General features: G+C 44.7%; 1 long non-coding RNA gene across 1 annotated transcript in view; it reads left to right on the top strand.

Annotated features, from left to right (window-relative positions):
- Positions 1–4,821: 4,821 nt before the first annotated feature.
- Positions 4,822–19,871, top strand: part of LOC115473341 — a 47,340-nt gene continuing 32,290 nt past the window's right edge. Inside the window, exon 1 of the long non-coding RNA XR_003942645.1 lies at positions 4,822–4,899. This is a non-coding gene — a long non-coding RNA (uncharacterized LOC115473341). The remainder of the gene's footprint in view (positions 4,900–19,871) is intronic.

The raw sequence follows: 19,871 nt of genomic DNA, 5'->3' as shown, positions 1-19,871 counted from the left end.
GGGTGCCAGGCAGCAGGGCCAATCTTAGCAATTGTGGGGCCCTGTGCCCTGCGCCAACCCGTACCCACCACCATAAGCCATAATTAATCATTTTAAAAGGAGGTTTAGAGCTCTCGGAACCCCACCTCGCCCCATAATTTGATATGCATCCACCTCGTTTCAGTAGAGAGCGGCAGACAGCGGCAGCAATTTTCATATCTGCCGAGCCCAGAGCCTCTTCACTGCTGCATCCCGCCCTTGCGGAAGCAGGAAGTGACATCAAAAGGGAGCGGGATGCAGCAGCGAGGAGGCTCTGGGTTCGGCAGCTGACAGGATATGAAAATCACTGCCGCTGCCTGATGCTCTGTACTGAAATGTGGATGCACATTAAGGTATGGAGCAGGGAGGTGTTCCAGACTTGCCAGGGATGCAGGGCCTCTAGGAATGCGAGGCCCTATGCGACCACCCCTGTCGCCCCTGCTTAAGACCGGCTCTGCCGGGCAGGTCAGCATGTCCTCGAAATCTCAGCACACTCTCTGTGACAAGCTCAAAACTAGTGCTGCTAAGATGGCGGAGGGCCCAGCCATGATCACAGCTCTGGTGGGGGAGTGGATTCAAGAAATATTTTAAAATGTTACTGCAGCGTTGGAGGATAAATTAAGTAAATTACAATCGGCAGTGGACAAAATTCGAGAGAAATTTGACTCTCAAAGCCAGTGCCTTACCGAAGTAGAGCAGGACGACGAATCCCACCAAATGGCACAGGTTAACTTGAAGTCCCTTTTACAAAGGTATGCTAGCATTTTTAGTGTGCAGTACACACTAAGATGCCCATTATATTCCTATGGCCATCTTAGCATTTGCAAAAGACCTCCTTAGTTTACTAACAAGTTGCCTGATGTTGGAACCTATCCTGACAACTGGATACCTAAAGCTATTGGATTAGATCTTACAATTGTGGACAACGTTAGACTCATTGCTAGTATTCCTTGGGTGGCCAAACTCTTAGAATTTGTGCTGAATGAGCAATTGACAAATTTCCTTTATGTAGCTGATAGTTTGCATTTTGCCCAGCATGGTTTTAGATCTCAGAAACATTATTGTTAGTTTTAACATCTGAGGTTGGAACTTGCTTGAGTAAGGGGAAGCAGGTGGCTCTCCTTGAAACCAGTAGCGTAGCCACAGGTGGGCCTAGGCCCACCTAGTTAGGGCTCAGGCCCACCCAACAGTAGCACATGTTTAGCTGTAGCTGTTGAGGATCCCAAGCTCCGCAAGCTGAAGACTTCCCCGATGGTAACAAAAACGCTGCTCTCCACAATACTGGCACCTGCACATGCTCCGTTTTCAGTGCATGCCTGCTGCAGACTGCTAAGGTGGAGGAGGGAAGCATTTTCCCCCCAGCTGAGATACTTCTTTTAGTGTGTGTGGGGGAGGAAGAACACTTGGTGCCCACCCACTTCTTGCCTAGGCCCACCCAAAATCTGCCGTCTGGCTACGCCCCTGCTTGAAACTCCTTCAATTTGATATTTCAGTGGTTTTTGACACTGTAGATCATTCAAAGTTGCTATATAGATTCAGTGAATTGGGTGTTACTGGTACAGTATTGAACAGGTTAAGGGAGTTTTATTAACTAAACTGAATTACTGTGTCGAGAAAAATGGAATTGCATCTCTACCTTGGTGGTCGCCGCTTTCTCCCCTTCTGTTTAATGTATATATTTGGGATGATTGTTATCAAATCTTGGCATGTTTGGTTTATCTTAAGTCCATGATATTGTCTTGCTGAGTCCAGAATTGCATACCTTTGAGGATATTGTGCAAAACCTGAAACGGAGTAGTTCCCTGGTTGCTAAGTGGTCTTGTTTGACTTTTTTGAAGTTGAATAAAATGAAGACTAAAATCTTTATGGTGTGGTGATTTTGAATCACTGCCTGCCAAGGATTTAAACTCTGAATTCAGGTGAAATTTTGAGACTCAGAAAAAAAAGAAAGAGTCTTGGGAATCCTTCTGGATTCCAAATTGACGTATAAATCTCAGATAAATATCTTGCAAAGAAATTCTATTTCAAACCACGTCAGCTTAGGACTATTAGGACTTCTCCGAGTAAGGAAAGTTTCAGAGTTATAGCACAATCAATAATTCTTCCGCAATTGGTTTATTTATTCATTTATTTATTTATTAGGATTTATTTACTGCCTTTTTGAAGCAATTCAAGGCAGTGTACAGCAAGAATAAGTCAAACATAAGCAACAAACAAATTACAGCAGTAAAAATATTCAAACAACAATACAAAGTATGGCATAGTATGTTATATTACAATACCAACACAATACACAAATAAAACATTTTAATAGACAGCATAGGGTGTAAGCAAAGATGTAACATATAGATAGATAAGAAGAAAAACTGGAGTAAGAACATCAGGGGTCCTTTTACTAAGGTGCACTGAAAAATGGGCTGCGCTAGTGTAGACGAGTGTTTTGGGCGAGTGCAAATCCATTTTTCAGCGTGCCTGTAAAAGATGCCTTTTTAAAGTTTTTGCCAAAAATGGACAAAGGGAAAATAAAAATTGGCACGCGTACATTGTAATTTTCTGCATTGTATTGTACCTGTAAAGTTGCAAAGAAAGCTTCAGCTTCTGTAAAATATTGTTTGGGTAAATTTGAAAAGGTTTCCTCTATATTGGATACCTTGCTTTGGCTTCCGGGTAATTCATGTATAGTTTATAAAATTGCATCTTTGATTTTTAAATTTTTTCATGGGTTAAACTCCAAATGAGTCCAGTCACTAGGATTTTATATTTCCCTAGTAGTCAGTCTACTAAACTCCCTCTATTACTGGGGGTTTTCTTTTTGCAATCCGCTTAGAATCCTTAACAAATATGCGGACTATAAAACTATTGATGGTATGGTATAAGTCTGTGACATTTCAGAATTTCCTTTCATGAACAGATCTCCTGAGGTCATGCCACAAAATGCAGTTTAAATGAAGATTTTATTCATTTACAGCTGCTATTTCCCAGTGATCAATGTGGGTTACAACTGGAACAGAAACACAAAGAAAAGAAGGTATTTCCCTAGTGCAAAGAAATACAGTGAATAAAAAGAAATAGGGAAGGACCAATTCAATCCCAACACAAAGGTCAACAAAAAAGTCCTTTATTTGCCACAGCTTAAAGGTGACTCAACACAGATCTGCGTTTCGGTGGAGGGCCTGCATCGGGAGTCAACAATTACCAGTGTTTACATTAGATACTGCAATGGTCATGTAAGCATGTTGAAGTGACGCTGTAAACGGTCACTCTCTTCGATAGACAGTTGCTCAGCCATCTCTTCCTCTGGATTCATATTTCTAGGCCATCCTCTCAATACAGTGATTAACAGTTCCTCCAGCATAGGTATGCAATAAATATTTATTTATTTATTTTATTGCATTTGTATCCCACATTTTCCCACCTATTTGCAGGCTCAATGTGGCTTACATAGTAACCGTGATGGCGTTCGCCAATTCCGGTATAACAGATACAGAGTGACATTGTTGAAGTTCATGTATGACAGACACTTTTTAGGGAATAAGGAGGAAGGGTTGAGTTGTGTCCAGTTCGAGTATTAGTTTCGTTGTGTTGCAGGATCGTGGCATTTAAGTTGGGTCATTAGGGTATGCCTTTTTGAATAAGTCGGTTTTTAGTGATTTCCGAAAGTTTGATAGGTCGTGTGTTGTTTTCAAGGCGTATGGAAGTGCGTTCCATAGTTGTGTGCTTATAAAGGAGAAGCTGGATGCATAGGTTGATTTATATTCAATTGGGAAGCACTGCGTACATCTGGTGGCGCTGTAGAAATGATAAGTAGTAGTAGTTATATTTAAGTCCTTCGCAGCTTGGGTGATGGAGGTTTAAGTATGTGCATGTTGATCTTGTAGTGTTTCTGGCTGGTAGGTCAGTGAGGTCAGTCATGTATCCCGGGGTCTCGCCGTAGATGATTTTATGAACTAGAGCACAGGTTTTAAAGGCGATGCGTTCTTTGATCGGGAGCCAATGTAGTTTTTCGCGTAGGGGTTTGGCGCTCTCGTATCTCGTTTTTCCAAAAATGAGTCTAGCTGCGGTGATTTGAGCAGTTTGAAGCTTCTTTATGATTTGTTCTTTGCATCCCGCATAGATTGCATTACAATAGTCTAGGTGACTTAGTACCATTGATCGTACCAAGTTGCGGAATGTTGCCCTCGGGAAGAAAGGTTTTATTCATTTGAGTTTCCATATTGATTGGAATATAACAGATAGCTCTCCCAAAAGCTGGATCTGTGGAGTGTGCCATTGCCACCCTCACCTCCTGCTCTAGCCCAGCAAGATCTTTCATGAAACCAGAAGTCCTTAATCTGTGGAGCAACATGTGTTGCTGGTGCACCAGACCTAATTGACTAGAGGCAGAGCAGCAGCAGTGAAAGAAGAGATGCTTCCATAGCACTGCTAAGCATTCCAAAGTGCAGGGCAGTTAGGAGAAGGGGGTTGATGCTGTCTAGTCTGATATTAGGGATGGGGAAATGGGGGGCAGGTGGGGCTTGGAAATGGGCTAATGCAGAGCAGAAAAACAGGGCAGGTAGATGAATGGGGCTGGAGATTAAAAAAAAAAAACGTGAGAGAAGGGGCTGGAGCTGGGGACTGATGTAGGGGTCAGTGGGTAAAGGGAGGGTGGAGGGTGGGGGTTGATGCATGGGGTGTCGGATACCCTTGGGTTGTTCCAGGGCATTTTATCTAGCACCACTCATGCATGGCTCAAGGAATTCGTTTAGCCTTCGGCATCCAAGGAGTTAAGAGCTGTTTTGCTGTCAGTCTGCCTTCCCGGCAGTTCTCCCCTTTCACCCTCCTCCCCGATTTCCGTTTGCTTTGCTCACCTGTGTGGGACCAGTTTCAATGACACCAGCTCAGGTATGTTAAATGGCAAAACCTCAGCCCCCCCCGACTGTTGACAGAGGCAACATTCCTGCAGCAGGCGCTGAAAAGAGGCGATTAGGGCGCTTGAGCTCAGCAGCCTCCTCCCTGCCTGCCCCCGGCCTTTCACGGGCATGTCCCGACCTGCTGGCCCCATTGTGTCTGTTAAGAACCTGCACAGCTGAGAGGGTCAAAGACGTGAGCAAACAGCGGGCGAGGCGATGCTAAGGATGCTGTTTATATTTGTTTACTTGTGCTGGTCTCTCGGCGGGGCCTCGATTAATAGCAGCGGTAAGAGGTAAACGATCGGCGACACCCGAATCCCCGGCCTCCAGATCCATTACAGGTCTTTGTTTTTTCCTACATGCAGATTGAACCAGTAGATAAAATGAAAGGAGTGCAATCAAATGGTCGAGGGGTATTACTCAACCCAAAATACCTGAGTAGCACAGAAAAAGAACGGTAAAGAAAACACACACACGTAAAAACGTATATATGAGGCTATATGGAAAAGGCATATATATATATATATATATATATATATATATATATATATATATATACACACACACGCATACATACAGACTTTTTTGAACAAAGTTCAACCCTAAGCAGGTTACAACAATAATACAATTTATTACAACGATAGCAGAATAAAATAACAAATCTATATATCAAACATATAAATGGCAAGTGACCAACTCACCTGCAAATGCACAGTAGAGATTTCCCTCTCTGTCCCACCCTTGCGTCAAGACGTGATGATGTCAGAGGGCGAAAGAGAGAGGGAAACGGAGTCGGACTGTCGGACGCTGCCGCCTGGAAACGAACATCGCGCGTACCAACCTGCACCCTCCCCCCCATCCCCGCCCCCCTCCCTATCGGGCCCCCTGCACTGACCTGACAGCGCCTCTCACCTCCGTGTGGAAGCGCTGCAGGCAGCAGCAGAGCGATCTGCTGCTGCCTGCAGCGCGTTCACACAGAGGTGAGAGGCGCTGTCAGGTCAGTGCAGGGGGCCCAGCACGGAGGGGGGAGGGAGTGGCGGTGAGGAGGGTAGCTGGAAATCTCGCCCGTTTTAACGGGCTTAACGGCTAGTATATATATATTTCTATATCTGTGATCTCTTGGAAATCCTATCAAAGGTGGAACTCTTGCTATATACCCCAGTCACCTGTGCTTCTGAGAGGCAGGCAGTTTTTGAGGTCCATCGAGAGGAGGGCCGGGGGGGGGGGGGCAAAATTCCCCATGCCCAGCCTCCAAAGGGGGCCCATCACCATGGTCTATGTTGGGACCTGGTGATTTGATGCGATAACCCGGTCCCAGCACACAGGAGCAGGAGAGTGACAGACCGAGGGAGGAGCAGAAGCAGGAAGGTAGGGGGATGGGGGTGGAGGTGGCCTGAGTGGGGGGATTCATGGGTGGTAACGATGGCCCGATTGGGGGTGTGGGGATGACGGCCAAGTGTGTGGGGGGGAGGCTAATGATGTAAAAAGACTTAACGCTGTAATGAGTGGAATTGAATGGGTAGATGTGAAGCATCTGTTCACGCTTTCCAAAAATACTAGAACTAGGGGGCATGCAATGAAGCTACAATGTAGTAAATTTAAAACAAATCGGAGAAAATGTTTCTTCACTCAACGTGTAATTAAACTCTGGATTCGTTGCTAGAGAATGTGGTAAAGGCGGTAAGCTTAGCGGAGTTTTAAAAAGGTTTGGACGGCTTCCTAAAGGAAAAGTCCATAGACCGTTATTAAATGGACTTGGGAAAAATCCACTATTTCTGGGATAAGCAGTATAAAATGTTTTGCACATTTTTGGGATCTTGCCAGGTATTTGTGACCTGGATTGGCCACTGTTGGAAACAGGATGCTGGGCTCGATGGACCTTTGGCCTTTCCCAATATGGCAATACTTATGTACTTACTAGTAAAAAAGGCCCGTTTCTGACACAAATGAAACGGGCGCTAGCAAGGTTTTCCTCTGAGTGTATATGTTTGAGTGTATGAGAGAGTGAATGTGTGAGTGTGTGTGTGTGAGAGAGAGAGTCTGGGTGCGAGAGTGTCTGTGAGAGAGAGAGAGTGTGTGTGTGTGAGAATGAGAGTGTGTGCAAGTGCGTATGTGAGACACAGCGTGAGACAGAGAGAGTGTGTTTCACATAGATACAGTGTGTGCGAGAGAGAGAGAGTGTGTGAGACACAGACTCTCTGTGAGACTGAGTGTATGAGCCCAAGAGAGTGTGTGAGTGACTGTGTGACACATAGAGAGTGAATGTGATACAGTGTGAGACATAGAGTGTGTGAGAGACAGTGTGTGAGAGTGAGAGAGAGAAAGACATTGACTGTGAGAGAGAGAGTGTGTGTGTGACAGAGATACCCCCCCTCTCTGGTGTCAGGCCCCCCCCCCCCCCCCTCTCTCTGGTGTCTGAGCGTTACTGTGCAGGACACTGAGCTCTGGCTGTGCTTCAAGGAACTGACCAATCCTATTTAATAGAATGCACCTCCAACATTCTGAAGCCGAGAAACCTCCTGTGGTTGGTCACTTCTGCTTGTGACGAACCCGGAAGTACGTGATGTCAATTCAGGAGATGGATACAGAGAGCAGGAATGCCTCAGCCATGCAGTCAGCTTCAGAATGTTGGAGGTGCGTTTTATTATATAGGATGTTAGACTGAGAAAAGCTACTTAAAATGGTAGGGGGTTTATGTAGCAAGAAATGCATGGAGAGACTTACTGACCTAAACATGTATACCCTGGAGGAAAGGAGAAACAGTGTTAACATAGTAAATGACGGCAGATAAAGACCTGAACGGTCCATCCCAGTCTGCCCAACAAGATGGCACAGACCGTAGAAGTCTGCCCAGCACTGTTCTTGTACTAAGTTCTGAAGCTAACATCGAAGCCCCTTAAAATTTACACTCCAGCCCATCCCTATCCAGTCACGATCAGGGCGTAGACCGTAGAAGTCTGTCCCAGCTCCTGTTTTGTTTCCTAACGATCCAACTTAAATGCCTTAACCCTGCAACACAACGAAACCAAATCTCGCACTGGACATAACTTAACTCTTCCCCCTTACGATTCCCTAACGTGTCTGTAACACATGAACTGTACTTTACTACATCATCACTCTGTATTTGTTCACACCGATATTGGCGATCGCCGGTACGGTACTATGTAAGCCACATTGAGCCTGCAAATAGGTGGGAAAATGTGAGATACAAATGTAACAAATAAATAAAATAAATAAAAATTCACAGGTCTCCTTTTTTTTGTATTTTTACTCTTTTAAAGTAAAAGATTTACCATTTTTTATATCACAAAATTATAATGTCAAAATAAAGCAATAACTTATAGGCTGGAAAAGTATAAGTGGAAATCAAGTGTGTATCATACCTAACATCTAATACATTTTCTTATGAATTTCAGTTGCTTAACATGAGGGGTTTTCCTTATAATGTGTATCCACATGTGCCATTTTTTCATGATCGTATTCTTACTTTTTTTTTAAATTATAATACTTCTACTACTACTACTTATCATTTCTATAGCGCTACTAGACTCTACATAGTCCACCTTCCCCTGTTTTACAGCTTCTAATTTAACATCTGTCACTGTGATATCAGCCTGACAGTAGCATTAGCCTCTGATTACTGTTGATTCAGAATGATGGGCAGTGAGTGTAGTTAAACAGGGGGCGCTATAAGAGGATTATATGTTGTGGGTATCCAGCTTTCTGTGTGAGAATTATCACCTCAGGAACAAAATGCAAACCTGAAGGATAGCAATTGCTTTGTTTTGAGGGCCAGCTTAAATAGATACAGAATAAACTTGTATATGTACTTTATTTATTTATTTAGATTTTGCTCACATCTTTTCAATGGTAGCTCAAGGGGAGTTACATTGGATATTTCTCTGTCCCTGGAGGGCTTAAAATCTAAGTTTATGCCTAAGGTAATAGAGGGTTGTGTAAAATCCTGATGACAGAGGAGTCTGCAGGGTTAAGTGACTTGCCCAAAATCACAAGGAGCATCAGTGGGATGTGAGCTGGCCACCTCTGGATATCAGGACAGGTGCTCTAACCACTAGGCTGCTCCTCCACTCCACTTGCACCTATGAGGGTGCTTATGTGAGTAACTGACTTCTTATAAAATACTCACTAGTGTTAATAGGATGTGCCTTGTGTGTGTGTGATATGTACCTTTACTGTGGATACAGGGCCAGTGCAAGAGTATCAGGCAACCTAGGCAAATCTTCAGCCTTACACCTCCACCGCCCCTCCATTAACCTACAGACCTCCAATCTCACCCCCACCCCCAAGAAATCATACTTTTAAATATTAAACATTGTGTGTGTGTGTGTGTGTCTTTCTCTCTCTCTCACTCTCACACACACACACACACACACACACACTCTCTCTCTCTCTCTCTCTCTCTCTCTCTCTCTCTCTTTCTCTCTCACCTACACACTCTCTCTCTCCCTCTCTCTCTCTCTCTCTCTCTCTCTCTCTCACACACACTCTCTCACACTATCTCTGTCTCTGTCTCTCTCTCTCTAAGGGCAATTTCCAAAAGTCTTTTACCCTGTTAAATGGACTATTTGAAAATGCCCCCCCCCCCCACCTTTCTGCAGGTGAAAGTACACATCAGTGGTTCTTTGAGTGAATGTGGCTGTCAGGATCTATTGTTTTGCTTTAAGTGCAGCTGCTATTTGCTGTCCCCCACCCCAGAAGCCGCTGCCCTGTACAACCACCTTGTCTTGCCTAATGGTTGACCTGGCCCTGTGTGAATGTGTTCATGGGCAGAGTTTGAGCAAAGCATGAGTGGCAGGAACAAGTATGCGTATGGTTCTTGATGTTTCACTTGATCTTTCTGCAGCTTGTGATTTGGTTGATCACTCCCTTCTACTCTCCTGTCTTGAGGCCTTGGTTGTGTCGGGTACTGTTCCTACATGGTTTACTTCTTTCTTAGCAGACTGCTCATTTCAGGTCCGTATGGCAGCTTCCTCTTCTTCTAGTACTCTCTTGGTTATGGCGTTCTACAAGGATCAATTCTTTCTCCCCTTCTCTTTAATCTCTTTTTGAGTCCTTTAGCAACTTTCATCCAATCTTCAGGGGTTTTCTTTCATTTTTATGCGGATATCATCTTGTTACCTTTACAGAACTGTCATACTCTCATTTCAGATTGGATCCATTCTCAAAGATTAGTTCTCAGTAAGGATAAGACATTAGCATGCTGGTTCCACTGGTGGCCTTTCTCCCCCTTCTTTCCCTTTGACTCTTTTTGGACAGTAGATTCTTTCCATTTTCTTGGCAACTTCGTTTTTCACAACAGATTTCAAGGTTTGGTTCGTCGGTTTGTTTGATCACGATACTTTTCATTCTTTGATACTTTCTCTTCTTGTCATTAGCTTTGATTATTGCAACATTGCTTACCTTGGTTGTTCTCGATCAATTCTCAAGAAACGTCAGACTCTTCAAAACACTGCTATCAAATTGCTCCATCATGTCTGTAAATATGATCTGTCTCCCCCCCCCCCCCCCTCTTTATTAAGTCCCATTGGCTCCCGGTTGACAAACGGATTATTTTCAAGACTCTCACACTTGCTTTTAAAGCGTACTGTTTAGGTCATCTCTTATACCTATCTAATCTCATTACTCCTATTCCCCTGCGCATCTGCTTTACCCAATCAATGATCACCATTTATGTCTCCCCAGCCCCTGTTTTGCCCAGCTGGAATCAACCCAGGCGGGGATAGTGCTGGGCAGACTTATACGGTCTGTGCCAGAGCCGGTGGTGGGAGGCGGGGCTGGTGGCGGGAGGCGGGGATAGTGCTGGGCAGACTTATACAGTCTGTGCCAGAGCCTGTGGCTGGGAGGCGGGGCTGGTGGTTGGGAGGCGGGGATAGTGCTGGGCAGACTTATACAGTCTGTGCCCTGAAGAGGACAGGTACAAATCAAGGTATATACAAAAAGTAGCACATATGAGTTTATCTTGTTGGGCAGACTGGATGGACCGTGCAGGTCTTTTTCTGCCGTCATCTACTATGTTACTATGAGGCATATTTTCAAAGCACTTTGGGAGGCTAAGTTCCATAGGTTTCTATGGAACTTTGGGAGGCTAAGTGCTTTGAAAATGAGCCTCTATGTAACCCAAGCATTAGGCTTTCTTTTTTGCTGCCCCTTTCCTTTGGAATTCAATGCCGCTTTTAATTCGTGCAGAACTGCCATTTAGAAAGTTGAAAGTAGCCCTTAAAACTTGTTTGTTTCATCAAGCATTTGATTTTACTTGAGGCTTTAGCTACTTTCACATTATTCCTGCGATATCCCCTCTTCCCTCCCTTCCCCTCTCTATTCCTCACACGATCTTTGTCTTGAGTGACCGAGTTACATCTGTCCTATTAATTTTGTAGTTCCTTTCTGTCTTTCTTTTATTTTAGACTTGTACCCCATTGTGTTCTGCGAGTTAGTTAATGGCGTCATAGCAAACCCAAATAAACTATAAAGCATTCTAGAATAGTATAATTTACACCCATTCTTGCAAAATGAATGTTCCATGCCATGTGGAGGCTGAAGCGTATCAGGCGTTTCTTAACAAGGGAGCTTTTCCGTACCCTTGTTCACTGGCTGGTCCTATCTCATATAGACTACTGTAGCGGGATATATGCTGGTTGCCGGGATTATATTCTGAAAAGGCTTCAGACAGTTCAAAACACGGCTGCAAGGTTAATACTGGGGAAATCGCATTGTTCCCGCTCAACCACTACGCTTTCAACTACACTGGCTCCCTGTAACAGAGCATATTACATTTAAAATGTGCTCACTTACACACAAGATTACTTATGGAGAAGCCCCTGAATATATGCTCAATATAATCGATCTACCATCTAGAAATGCCCTGAGAACTGCTAGGATCTACCTCATTCTACATTATCCCACCTGCAGGAATGTTAAATACAAGACCCTTTATGCTTCGTCCTTCCCTTAATCAGTCCAAAATCATGGAATGTTCCGCCAAAACAACTTAAAGAGCTCGTCGATCACCAATTGTTCAAGAAGTCCTTAAAAACGTTCTTATTCGTCATGGCTTATTCCACTGGCAACTCCAATGTTTAACCTCTCTCACTTGTTGGCGATTCGCCCCTGACATTTACCCCATGCCATCCCATGTGCCTTCCCCTCCTGACTCATTCCGAATCTGTGCCACCTATGTATTGTATTGTATCCTCTTGATTTAATGTAAGCCACATTGCGCCTGCTCATGTGGGAAAATGTGGGGTAGAAATGCACCAAATAAATAAATAATGTGGGTGTAGATCATTTGTACACAAAAAAACAGAAGAAACCAGTCTTCGCAGAAATCAAAACAATCAACAAAAACAGCGAAGATGACTGAGGGTGAAGATAAAAAGACGACCCACAGAAACCAAATGTGGAAAACTAAAAATGTTTATTGATGTATTTAAAAAAGTCGGTGATTAGGACCCGACACAGCTGTGTTTCGGCCTGCAAGGCCTGCATCAGGAGTCTTCTCACCATACAAACAGTCTTGTTTTCTTTCACAAAAGATTATACTGTAGGACTTGGAAACAAAGCTTCTACACGGAATGTCCTGCAGGATTCTCAAGGACAGTATATCGCCTCCAAATAAAAGCTGTAGGATATCTCTTTAAAAATGCTCCGGACAGCGTCTCGCATTTAATTGCACCAACTATAGGGCTAGTGTAAATGATCACTCCTTAAATGGAGGTGCATTTTCAGCTACTTATACTTAATATTATATAAAGAAACGTAAGTGCCTAATTTTCTTTATATGCACAGTTTTGGCACCAAAAACTAGATGCCCAATTATAAAATTACCCTCCATGAGCCTAGTTTAAACTTTTGACTGTAATGCTTATATTCAGTGAAATTCAAAGGTATAAAACAAATTTTATTTCATTTTATTTAATACTTGTATATCAGATTTCCCAATTGTGCACAGACATAATGTATCTGGAAAACAGAGTCAAATATCGCATCCTGAGCTGACCCAAATACCTTTTCCTTTTTTTTACTGCATGGGGAAGAAATACCATGAGCTAAATAAATACTTAAGATATTTGGCCTAAAGCGGCTCAAGAATGCTGTAGAAATCAAGGCCTTATGACTAAGATCCTAGTGTAAGTTGAGTGCTATGAGCTGAGGGCGGTCCCTCTGTGGCCTTTTGGCTGAGACTGAGAACCTGTAGAATACGTGGATTTAATGCCTTATTACCCAGCCCCACTGGGGGGACATGACCATTGCCAAATCTGGAGGATTAAACTTTCTGCTAAAAAGAAAAAAAAATGGTGCAAGATTGAAACCTACTTATTTTAAATCTGTTTTCCTCTCTCCAGTCAGGAATGTTTATGCATGGCTAGGGATACATGGTACCCATGACTGAATAACAAAATTCCAAGTACTGTGTTAGGATGCAGAAGACTATTCACTGATTTACTGATGGGAATCAAAAATGGGACATCCTCCCTTTCCCCAGCACACTCAGTCCTATCTTCTTTCAGATCATACTGAACCTTTCAGTGTTTTAAAAAATTCACTTTCCCTACAACAATTCCCTTTTGCCTGGCACACAGTAAGTTTCAGAAAAGTGTCACAGATGGCATCACATCAATGGGATCTGATTGGCTCATGCAGAGGGTGATGTAATTTGTGGCATTGTGTCTACTATGAACTAAGTGAGCCAGGTGATGATGGTAAGAGAATATAATGTTCTTGAGTATTACCCAGCTGTACTTTTGAAATCCTGACAAACATGCAGAAATCCAAGGCTGGGTTTCCTACTGAGGTTTTGCTTTTCATCTGATGCTGTCCCATGTGACAGCATCTCAAATTGCAGACACACTATGAGGAACAGAGCTAGGGTTTCCAGTGCCCCCTACAACCCCCACCCCATGTCCAGCATCTTACCTCTCCTTTTCTAACCCCCTAACCCTCTCACATGTCCAGCATCTCATCTCTCCTTCCCTAACCCAGGTGTCCAGTATCTCCCCGCTTGTTCCCTAACTTTCCCCCATGCCCAGCATCTCATCTCTCCTTCCTACTACTACTAATCATTTTCTATAGAGCTACTAGACATATGCAGCGTTGTAAACATTATATGCAGGTATTTTCTCTGTCTCTAAAGGGTTCACAATCTAAGTTTTTTGTACCTGGGGCAATGGAGGGTTAAGTGACTTGCCCAAGGTCACAAGGAGCTGCAGTGGGAATTGAACCCAGGTTGCCAGGATCAAAGCCCACTGCACTAACCATTAGGCCACTCCACTTCCCTAACCCTCCCATGTGTCCAGTATCTCCCCTCTTCTTCCCTAACTTTCCCCCATGTTCAGCATCTCATCTCTCCTTCCCTAACTTTCCCCCATGTTCAGCATCTCACCTTTCCTACCCTAACCCTTCCCTATGTCTGGCATCTCATCTCTCATTCCCTAGGTGCCCCAACCAAGCCTGCCACCACTGCCACATGACCTCCACCCATGCCAGAAGACGAAGGAAATCAGTGCATTGCGGGGTTTTCCAGCACAGGCCACACTGCAGTGCTGCCATGTCCTGCCCCATTTAGTGACTTCCTGTTGCAGAGGGGGGAGGGGGAGGAACACAGCAGGAATTGATCATGAGGTCTGGTGCAAAATAGTAAAGTATATCAGGAGAGCTCTGTTCCTCCTGGTGTCTCATGTTTACTGTGCTGCACCAGACCTGCATTCCAAGGCCATAGAACATATCATATGAAAGCAGATAAAGACCTGCACTGTCCATCCAGTCTGCCCAACAATATGGGAGTGGTTTAAAGAAACATGGAGTGGAGGAGTAGCCTAGTGGCTAGAGTGCCAGGTTTGAATCCCACTTCTGCTGCTTGTGATCTTGGGCAAGTCACCTAACTCTCCAATGCCTCATGTACAAAATTAGATTGGGATGGGAGCCTTCCAGGGACAGGAAAATACGTACTATACCTGACTGTAATTCACCTTGAGCTATTACTGAAAAAGGTTTGAGCTACAGATGGCTTTTTTTTGAGGGGGTACTCGGAGGTACTGAGTACCGGCACCTTTTCCATTGTCTGCTAAAATTGACCCATGGACCCCAAGTTTTAATGAAAGAGCTCAGGCTCTACACACCAATTCTGCCTTATCATAGATTCTGTGACTGGTTGCAGGAGGTCTGGCTATTGTGGGGTGGGTCCCTCAGTGATCACCCCACCCCTGAAGGGTGGCCTGGCATTTGAATACTGGCACCTTTTTCGTAAGAAAAAACGCACTGCGTGTTCAGGTCCTCAAGTCTCTCCTCATATGTGTTCTGATGCAAACCCCATACCATTTTGGTCGCTTTTTACATCCTTAGCAAGATACGACCTCCAAAACTGAATACAATATTCCAAATGGGGCCTCACCAATGATTTGCACAGGGGCATCAACACCTCCTTCCTTCTCTATGCAGCCCAGCATCCTTCTGGTTATGGCCACCTCCTTGTCACATAGAAGGAGGACATCTGCAGGTTCTGATATATCATCTGCACTGGCCAATAGGATGTTTTTTTGTTTGTTTTTTTAAGCTAATGTTCCCACACTTCTATCTGATGAGCATTCATGGAATCCCATACAGCAGGCACAAAGGGTAAAGGGTCATGGATTTGATATACCACCTTTCTATGGTACAATCAAAGCAGTTTACATATATATATATATATATATATATATATATATATATATATATATATATATATATATATATAATATATGCAGGTACTTCCTCTGTTCCTAGCAGGGGTGTAGCCAGAGAACAGATTTTGGGTGGGCCTAGGCAAGAATTGGGTGGGCACCAAGTGTTCTCCCCCCCCCCCCCCCAAAAAAAAAAAAAAAAATCTCAGCTGCTGGGAAAATGCTTCTTTCCACCTTGGCAGCAGGAATGCACTGGAAATTGAGCATGCGCAGGTGCCAGTGTTGTGGAGAGTAGCATTTTCGTTACCATCAGGGGGAAATCTTCAGCTGGCGGAGCTTGGGATTCCCACCAGTTACCACTAAACATGTGGTACTGTTGGGTGGGCCTGAGCCATAAATGGGTGGGCCCTGGCCCACCCAAGCCCACCTGTAGCTACGCCACTGGTTCCTAGAAGGCTCACAATCTAAGTTTTGCATCTGGGGCAATGGAGGGTTAAATGACTTGTCCAGGGTCTCAAGAAGCTGCAGTGGGAATTAAACCCAATTCCCTAGGTTCTCAGCCCACTGCACCACTAACCATTAGGTTACTCCTCCACACCTACAACCCCAACAACATGAGCATAGGGAAAGTAACTTGTACCGCACTGCAGGTATAACCTCAGCAATTTTCCTAGGCAGACTGGATAGGCTGTGTTGGCCTTATCTGCCATCATCTACTATGTTACTATTGGGCTCATTTTCGAAAGAGAAGGACGTCCATCTTTTGGACATCAATCGGAAGATGGACGTCCTTCTCCCAGGGACTTCCAAATCGGTATAATTGAAACCCGATTTAGGACTTCTCCAACTGCACTCCGTCGCAAGGACGGCCAAAGTTCAAGGGGGCTTGTTGGAGGCATAGCGAAGGCAGGACTTGGGCATGCCTAATACTTGGACGTCCTTGACCCATAATCGAAAAAAGCAAGGACATCCTGGACAAACACTTGGACGTTTTCACCTGGACCTGTTTTTCTTAAGACTAAGGCACAAAAAGGTGCCCGAAATGACCAGATGACCACCGGAGAGAATCGGGGATCACCTCTCCTTACTCCCCCAGTGGTCACTAACCCCCTCCCACCCTAAAAAAAAAAATCTTTAAAACCAGCCTCTACTGCTTTCAATGGAAGTAATTGAGCCAGCCGGGTTTTACTTCCATTGCTTTCAAGCAATGGAAGTAAAACCCGGCTGGCTCAATCCGTCCTCCTTTTTCTGGAGCCATATGGTAACCCTATCTATGCCAGCCTCAAATGTCATACTCAGGTCCATCACAGCAGTGTCCTTGGAGCAGTTTTAGTGGGTGCAGTGCACTTCAGAGGCAGGCGGACCCAGGCCCACCCCCCCACCTGTTACACTTGTGGTGGTAAATGTGAGCCCTCCAAAACCCACCACAAACCCACTGTACCCACATCTAGGCACCCCCTTCACTCATAAGGGCTATGGTAGTGGTGTACAGTTGTGGGTAGTGGGTTTGGGGGGCTCAGCACACAAGGTAAGGGAGCTATGTACCTGGGAGCAATTTATGAAGTCCACTGCAGTGCCCCCTAGGGTGCCCGGTTGGTGTCCTGGCATGTCAGGGGGACCAGTGCACTACAAATGCTGGCTCCTCCCACGACCAAATGGCTTGCATTTGGTCGTTTTTGACATGGATGTCTTTGGTTTCGAAAATGGCTGAAAGTCAGAAACGTCCATGTCTAGGAACATCCAAATCTAGGGACGGTGAAATTTAAGGATTTGGACGTCCCTGATGGTATTTTTGAAACAAAAGATGGACATCCATCTTGTTTCGAAAATAGGGGTTTCCCCGCCCCTGGATTTCGCCATTTTGCAAGGACGTCCAAATCGCAACTTGGACGTCCCTTTCGAAAATGCCCCTCTATGTTAATAGGACGGAAAGGTGCCTTGTTTGGGAATATTCAGAACAAAAAAAAAAACATTTTGTTTGGTTAGTTTGGAAAAAATTCAGAACTGCTCCGTTTCCTTTGGAAAAATGCATGGAGGAAGGGGAGACCTCATCTGATGCAATCATGTTGAGTAGTTTACTGGCCTGGCACTCTATCCTTCTCTTTTGGTTGCAGAGTCCTTGCTCCCTATTCCATCTGCTTTCCCATTCCTGCCTTCCTACTCCCTCTCTTCCTTTATCCCAGTTCAGACCCTCTACATTTCCAGGAATGGAAATGAGAAAAATTGCCTGACCTCAGATGAAAGAGATACATAAAATCCAAACAGACCCTGCCAAGAATTTGAAAAATATATGAGACAAAACCCTTGGATTAGCATCGCCAAACAGGGAGGGAGATTATCCACGCTGTTTACACTTGGTGTTGATTTTAAATATTTAGAGTAATTAGCAAGTGAAAAGCCTCTTGTTGCCAGGATCCAGGCTCCAAGCCAGAGCAATGCTTGGATGAAGAGAAAGAAGAGAAATGGAAAAGGGGAAAGAGTTGTTAATAACTTTTGCCCAGAGAATTGGAATTTAGGGCTTGATTTAATAAGGTTTCTTCCTCAGAGATACCGAATGGAGGAAGAGCCTTAGTAAATCCAGTCTTTAATGTAACAAGAAGTCAGAGCTGAATAGGAGGTGTAATAGGACACTGAATCACCTGATCCAAAATATTAACAGTAGTTTTTTGGACAGAGTACAGTAGCAGAGGGTTTATGGACAACACAGTGCAAGGTGAATTAAGGATGCCCCTCTGCCTTGACTGCAGTGCAGGGTTTGATGGAGACTTTGCCCTAAAGACCTGGAGGAAGGGCCCTACCTAACCTTAGGGCACTCCCAACTTTCCTAAATTGTCATGAGCAGTTAAGGTCTAAGGCAACAGTAGGAACCAAGGGCCTCAAGGACAACAACCCAGTTGGGTTTTCAAGATTTCCATATAAATATGCATGAGATCTGTTTGTATACAATGGAAGCAGTACATGCAAATCAATCTCATGCATACTCATTGTGAATCGTGAAACCTTGACTGGGTTGTGGTCCTTGAGGACTGTGGTTGCCCTCACCTGGTTCATGTGCTCTACCCACAAGTGCACTGTGGAGGGTAGTAGTGCGGTCAAGTGATGCCAACACAAAGGTAAAGGTATTTCCTTGTACAAAGTAGCAAACAACTTGGGGCTGCCATTTGTAGGACGGTTTCTTAGCAGACCATTAGTGGGTTGGTGGACCATTGTCTTCCCCAGTCATCTTTTCTTCTGTCCCCTCACCTGCCCTCTCCTAAGGCCAGATACTGGAAGTGGATGGATGGCTGAGTTGGCAGAGGCTGTCTACCTGACAGAAATCCCAGTGTGGGATTCAAACTTAGATTGTGGGCACAATAGGCAAGTGCACCCCAAGACCTCATTTATGTCAGCCTAGGGGGTATAAAATAAAGGCGAGAAGAAAGCAAAACCAAGTTTAGAGATGCAGTAAAAACATAAGAGAAAGACCGAGACCAAAGTGCACTTAGCGCGTGTTATGCATCAGAATTTCCTGATGCTCTCCTGATATTTCATGCTGTTTTTTTTTGGGGGGGGGGGGGGGGGGGAGGAGGGGTAAAAAATAATGCATCATTCATTTGCAAAGGAGGCAGATCTGACTAGCTGAGCCCCAGCCAGCTTTATTTGCTTTGTGAGTTTGGGATTAAGGCCAATAAATTCATGCTGCTCACAAATGGGCAAATGCCCCCCTCCAGGGCCCCACCTTTTCTTTCATTTTCAGCCAAAGGTCCTCAGCCCTCCTGGAGTCCATTTCATGCTCCTGCTTTGCAGTGCAGCACTGCTGGGGGCAATGGGTTGAATCCACACCCAGCACAGCAGCCCTGAGTCCTACAATGTCCACACTGGCTCTCAGCGTTCCCAGGCAAGCCCGGGCAGGCAGAGCTGGCCCTGGCTCTCTGTCTCAGATTCGGGAACCTTTTCTGGCATGCAAATTTGTACATGTGTTGTGTGGCAAGTGGTTAACACTCCTGTCCCTCTCTTTCCTCCCCTCCCTGTCTGTCCCCTTCAGCCTCATTCTCTCTAGCCTCCTCTGTCTCCCTTTCCTTTCCTTTCTTTTCTTTTCTCTTCCCTTCTTTCTTCTGTCTAGCCCTCTGTGTCTCTGCCTTCTCTATTTCTTTTGCTCTGCCCTCCCCCCCTGACTCAGTAAACACAGAGCCCATGGAGAGAGGCACATTCTCCTCATTCCTCTCATTCACTGTTTAAGGACAAAGTTAACAACCCTGGGGAGAAATGTCATTGTCTTACAAGGTTTTTCTCTGTTTCCCCTCCTGGC

The sequence above is a fragment of the Microcaecilia unicolor genome, chromosome 6, assembly GCF_901765095.1.
Source record: "Microcaecilia unicolor chromosome 6, aMicUni1.1, whole genome shotgun sequence".
NCBI lineage: Eukaryota > Metazoa > Chordata > Amphibia > Gymnophiona > Siphonopidae > Microcaecilia > Microcaecilia unicolor.
Note: the sequence above shows the minus strand (reverse complement) of the source record. Positions and strands in the feature narration are given on the sequence as shown.